Consider the following 6587-nt stretch of genomic DNA (forward strand, 5'->3'; position numbering starts at 1 on the left):
CCCATATTTAAGATGAAATCACTTTCCATTTTGCATACATTTTGAGCCACTGGAAAGGCTCCAAACAGAGCAGATATTTGAAGAGACTTAGTGTCAGTTATTGAAATATAAACCATTGAAGGAAAACATTCTTTTGGCTTCTATATATGTTGTATTGGGAGCAGACCCTGGGGCAAAGATGCAGGAACTAGAGCGGCACCAGACTTGGAGGATAAAAAGGGACCAGAAATGCACAGCACTGGGGGCTGTGGAAATAGACAGTTACGGAAGCTGGTCCTCATGAGAGCAGCTTAGAAGCCTAAAGCAGGAGGATGATGAGATTGGCAAACTCATGCTCAGCAGTGTACTCAAGGGAAAGAGGTCATGTCTATTCAGCATTTATGACACAGCCTCAGGGAAGTCCCTTGGGTGACTATTGCAACAGAATCTTTGCTAGGTGTTGGCGAGCCAGTGAAGTGTTTTGTTTTGTGTGTGTGTGTGTGTGTGTGTGTGTGTGTGTGTGTGTGTGTGTTGAAGGTATTTTTGACTTTCATCTCATCTGACTATCAATCCTATAATACTGGAAAGACACTGACTTCCAAATGTATGACTTTCAGCCTCGACAGTTTTTGATGGCTTTCAAGGATTTTTCTCCTCTCCTACCTAAGGGACCCTAGTAGCTACCAGTCCCTCACTTAAAAATGGATGCACCCACATTCCTCTACTGATGTGTTCTTATTCTACAAGTCATTCCCGCCGTGAAATAGTGGACTGTGCTGTGTCACCGTTGTTATACTCGGAACTACATCAACCCAAATTCTGTTCCCTGTCTGGTGCCTAATTAGAGGAACCTAGTTCATGGTTTCTTCCCCAGTAAGAATGCAGCAAATTCCACTTTTTGAAGAGAAGGATAAAATCATTCTATAAGTATATTTGTCACGAACAATTGATTTTTAAAAACCATGAAGGATTTTTTTTTAAATTTTTACTAATTTTTTCATTTAGGATAAAAAGGAGAGGGGCACCCTATGATGTTAGAAAATCACTACTTAGTAGACCATGAGAAAAGACATGTGAAATATCACTTCTAATTCTCTCTTATCCTGTGATATCAGTCTCCATCAGTTTCCAGCTCATGCCCTTCCTGTGCTATAAAACCTTCTGTGACATTATTATCAGATCAAAATGGTTACTTTAATTTTAAATGTAACAGGAGGATTACTTGCCCCACATAATCAGATACATAAGAAATGCAGGTTCGATCAGCAAAGCTTTGCAGGAATATGTGAGCTGTAGTGTTTTGGTGACAATCTGTTTGTTATAGACTATTGATTTCTACAAAAATGTACAACTTCTAAAAAGAGAAGAAATATGTGAACAAATCCTTTAAAATGAAAATAAGGCCAGTCATGAGAAGGCATTTGATGAAGTGACTTTTTCCTTCCTCCTGGGCTTTTTATAAGAGATCCAATCTGCTCATACAAATAATGGTTTTGATACAAATGTTCACAGTATCCCAAAATTTATTTTTCAGATTTATGTATGATTGTGTTAAGTGCTTTACATATATCATCATGTTTATTCTGACAATCGCATGAGGCAGATAATATTACATTTCCCATTTTACACTTAAGGAAAACATGGTTCAGAGTGGTTTGTTAAATGTCCAATGTCACACTGTTAAATAGGTCTTCCAGCATTTAATTCACATCTCCCTGACTCCAGAATTTACACACTTAAATACTGTTTCTGCACCACAAACTGCAAACAAGTAAAAGTTGCACTCAGCATTGGCTCTCACTGTATCTGAATTTATTTGGACTAACTCCTGCCAACCCGACTTCCCTTCCTTTACTCTTTTCTATTGTCTCAGTTGGTTTTCCAACATCTTCACGGTTAATTTTATGTTAACCATGGTTAACTGAACCAGATATTTGGTCAAACAGTATTCTGGGTGTGTCTGTGAAGGTGTTTTTTAATGAGATTAACACTGAAATCAGCAGACTGAGGAAAGCAGGTTACCTTCCCTGAAGTGGGTGGGCCTCATCCAATCAGTTGAAGGCCTGAATGAAATAAAACGTGTGACCCTCTCCTGAATATGAGAGAATTCTTCTGACCTGACTGCCTTTGAACTGGGACATTGGCTTTTTCTTGTCCTTCAGACTCTTAACTGAAGTGTTGGTTCTTCCTGAGTCTCAGCCTCCTGGCCTCCGCACTGGCACTACACCATCAGCTCTCACGTTTCTCAGACCTTCAAACTCAGATTGGAATTAAATCATCAGTTCGCCTGGGTTACCTACTAGCTTGTTGATTCATCTTGTAGATCTTGAGAGTTGCAAACTTCTGTGATCAAATCAGTCTCTCTTACTCTCTCTGTTTGTATATATTGGGGGTGCGAAAAAATGTATACAAGTGGACACTTTGGTCAATGTTATTCAAGCAGTTGTTCTCCATAATCAGAAGTGTCTGGATGCTGATGGTAACCACTTTGAGCCCCTCTTGTAAGTGCAGAAATCAAACGTGACTTGTATTCGTCTTTTGTTATCGATACATATTGAATATTACAATTTTAATACAGGTTTCCTTTCTTAAAATGTATATACATTGTTTTGGCACCCTCTGTCTATATATCTTCTATTGGTCCTATTTCTCTGAAGAAACATTAATACATCATATCGTATGACCTAGAACCTCAATCACAGTAATATTGCCAACTCTTACCTCATTGCTCTGGTTCCCTGTTGATGCTCAAACACCAAGGAATCTTGCAAACACTTTATGGATTTAAAATAAGTAGTCAGAGTGTGAAGTGAAGCCTGTGTTTCAAATGCAAAGTGTCATGTTCCTGGACTCAGAGGCAGTTGCAGAGCCCCAGAGCACAATCGCAGAGTAAAGCACCACTGGCAAGGTTAACCCATGACAAATCTTAAGCTCAATCATCTTCTCTTTTGTATCTCATCATTTTATTTCTTAGTCCATTTTATATTACCATATAGGGGATAATCTGAATGTCAAACAGCTTCGGAATCTTAGTTCAATGTTTCAGGGAATATCTTCATGACCTACATATTATATTTGCATCCAGGCCTGTATTCTCTAGTTTCTGTTTTATTGCCTAATTCTCACATTTCGATTTGTTTAACCTCTTGGAATCAATGCATTTTATAAATTGCTCTACTTTCCATAGAGGCTCTGCCACGTCCCCTTACTTTATACAATGCATCCCTTCCAACTTTTTCTTTTCCTATTCGATCTAGAATTCCAGATCTGTAACTAGATTATCAAATCCATTTGTCTAGAGCAGAGGTGTCCAAACTGCGGCCCACAATCCATTTTTAATTGGCCCACAGCAAATTCCAAAAATATATTTAGTTCACTTAAATAAACCAGGTGAGGCAACACATACTTCACCTTGAGTGAGTGGCCCGGCTGTTTGTGTATTTTATTGCATATGGCCCTTGGTGAAAAACGTTGAAAAAAGTTTGGACACCCCTGGACTAGAGCAAGGGCTCAGATCATGCCTTTTTCATGACTCTTATTACAATTCTTCCTTTAAAGTCAGGGAATTACCACCAAGAAAGAAAAACAGAGGCTTAAGTGTATACCTATTAAACCCCTCAGTGTATCTTTGCATATTTCAATAGAAAAAGGGATAGAGTTAACCCATGGGTATTTAGAAGATTGGAACTTCAAAGGTAGTGTGGAAAACATACAGTATTCACAAGCTTCGGAAATTTCAACCATCGTAGCAGTAGGACAATTAAGTTCACGAACTTTCCACGGTGTAAGTGTATGGTGCTAACAGAAGCTGTTAACCCCATCTTTTGTCCCACTAACTGAAGATATGTCAGCACTCAGGAATGCAACAGAATCCCAGTAGTCTCCCATGAGTCATTGAGTTCAGTACCATGACACAAAGGTATCTTTTTTTGTAGATTAGGAACACACTTATTTATATTGCTTTAGTCTCTCCTCTAAATTCTAATTTGTATGATGTCTGCAATACACCTCTCAAAGTTAATATTTAAAAAATAATTTTTCACCTAAATTATTCCCTCTGTTGTCTTAGAAAATAGTTCTTGCATCCTCCCAAATCTTCCATTCCGAAGTCTAGGGTTGATTTCTCTGTTTTTCCTCACCAAACTCCAGTTCCTCCAAAAGTTGTGAACTGTATTTCAAAACACCTTCTGAAATTTCTTCTCTTTATCTCCAGTGTCGTTCCACTCTATTGTAACAACAGTATCTTACATCATCTGGCCTACAATAGTCACCTCCCAATTATTCTTTTTACTTTTGTTTCCTTATAATTTATTTTTTAAGGAATGGTCAGAATATGTTAACAGTTAGAAATAAAATGAGCTACACCTTGACTTAGAACCTTCCATTGTCTTTGTATTAACTTCCTTTTGCTTCTGTAACAAAATATCACAAAAAACAGTGACTTAAAGCAACATGAATTTATTATCTTATAGTTCTGGAGCTCAGAAATCCAAAATGAGTTTCACTGGACTAAAATCTAGGTACAGCCTTGGGGTGAATGTGTTTCCTTGCTTTTTCCAGCATCTAGAGGCTGCCTGCATTCCTTGGGTCTTGTATCCTTTCCATCTTCAAAGGCAGCAATGAAATATCAAACCTAGTCAAGCTCTATCACTGTGACACTGACGCTTCTGCCTTCTGTTTCTGCTATTGAGGACCCTTGTGATTACATTGGGCACACCTATATAATGCGGGATAAACTCCCTATTTTAAGGTTAGCTGATTATCCATCGTAATTCCCCTTTGTCATGTAACATAACACATTCGCAGGTGCTGTATATTAAGCCATAGTAGTCCTTGGGCCATTATTCTGCCGTCCAGAAGTTTATGAAATAATCTTTTTAAAGATTCAAACCACTTTTCAAATCTTGAATCTCTGTCCTGCTTGGCCCCTGCCCAACTCTCAGTCTCCATTTCAGACAACCCTCACTTTTGCTCACTGGACTCTGGTCACACTGATCTAACCCAATGTCACCTGCGTCAGGACCTTTGCACTTGCTGTTCCTTTGTGTGAAAGAATCTGTTCCCACATGTTCACTTGGCTCATTCTTGTTTATGAAGTTCATTTCCTCTAAAGAGCTTTTTGGCCAATCCATATAAAATAGTCCCAAACGTTATACTCTTTTAATGTATTCCCTTCATAAAACTAATCGCAGCTGAAATTTCCCTATTCATTTGTGTTCTTGTTTAATGTCATTTTTACCTTCTAGAAAGAAAGATACATGGGAGTAGGAATCTTATCTGTTGTTTTAACAACTTTGCAGTTTACAACAGTGCTTTGCTTCTAAGTTCTCAATATATATTTGTGGGATAAATGATTTAATAATTTTCTGAATAAATTTTAAATGAATGTAAACAAACCAGTCATTCACTTATATATCTTTTCTTCCAGCAGGAAAAGGATTTGCCAGTCTTTGTTCCTTCTCTGTAGAGCTAGCCTCTATTTCAAAAGGAAGAAACCTTCAATTCTTCGCTCCCCCTGGGCTACCATGCATCATTCCCCAGGGCATTTTTAGCTCACAACAAAGTTGTCTTTATTCTGCAGTTCCTTAATCCCTTTCTCATCTGATGCTTTGGGAAACAACAAAAATAAAGTTGCTGCTCTCAAAGGGACTGACTAGAGAATTTCATTAATTTAGAAAACAAAAAAAATTTACCATCATGTTCTGTAATCTCAGAGGAATGTGAAGGTCACTGTGTGCTTCCTTTTAAATAGCTTAATGTGCTTCTCCTGTTCTCACTTGCACGATTCCGACTTGTCTGAGTTAGCTACAAATTTGGAAATGCAGTCAATCAAACGCTGATAAACCTGAGGCAGACGCTACTGCGCTTGCTCTCAGAGAGCCCCTTCGCAAGCTTGACCTAACCCTTTCAGGATCTGTTCTGATTAAATTTTAAATCTTTTATGTCTCTTGTACATTTCTCTTGTTGTGTGGACTTTCAAGGTTAGGAGAACTTGTTCATTCCTTCTCTGACCCTGGAGCTCTCATTCCTACCACTTGCACAACGTTTAAGGTGCTCATGTTATAAGAAAAAGAAACGATTCCACTTAGCATAATAATCTCAAGGTCCATCCATGTTGTCCCAAATGGCACTATTTCATCTTGTCTTATGGCAGAGTAGTATTCCATTGTGTGCATATACCACATCTAAGCGAAATAAGTCAGATGGAAAAAGTTGAGAACCATATGATTTCACTCATATATGGGATATAAAACTGAAAGCAGCAAAGGAACAAGACAAAAAAACAAAAACTCACACACACAGACAACAGTTTAGTCATTATCAGAGGTTGAAGGGAGAGGGGGTGACAGATGAGGGTAAAGGGAGTCAAATATATGGTGATGGAAGGAGAACTGATTCTGGGTGGTGAACACACAATGTGATATACGGATGATGTATTACAGAATTGTACACCTGAAACTTATGTAACTTTACTAACCATTGTCATCCCAATAAATTTAATTTCAAAAAAAAAAGAAAAAAAGAAATTCTCATTTCCCATTTGATGACATGTGTCATGTATTTTAAGAATTCAGTGTGAGCAGAGGCCACATATTTCTTGTTTAGCA

The 6587-nt window shown here is 38.0% G+C and overlaps 1 pseudogene; it reads right to left on the reverse strand.

Annotated features, from left to right (window-relative positions):
- LOC109456661 (cilium assembly protein DZIP1) overlaps window positions 1-5081 on the reverse strand; it is a 115802-nt pseudogene extending 110721 nt beyond the window's left edge.
- Window positions 5082-6587: the final 1506 nt, after the last annotated feature.

This window comes from Rhinolophus sinicus, linkage group LG02 (assembly GCF_036562045.2).
Source record: "Rhinolophus sinicus isolate RSC01 linkage group LG02, ASM3656204v1, whole genome shotgun sequence".
Classification (NCBI taxonomy): domain Eukaryota; kingdom Metazoa; phylum Chordata; class Mammalia; order Chiroptera; family Rhinolophidae; genus Rhinolophus; species Rhinolophus sinicus.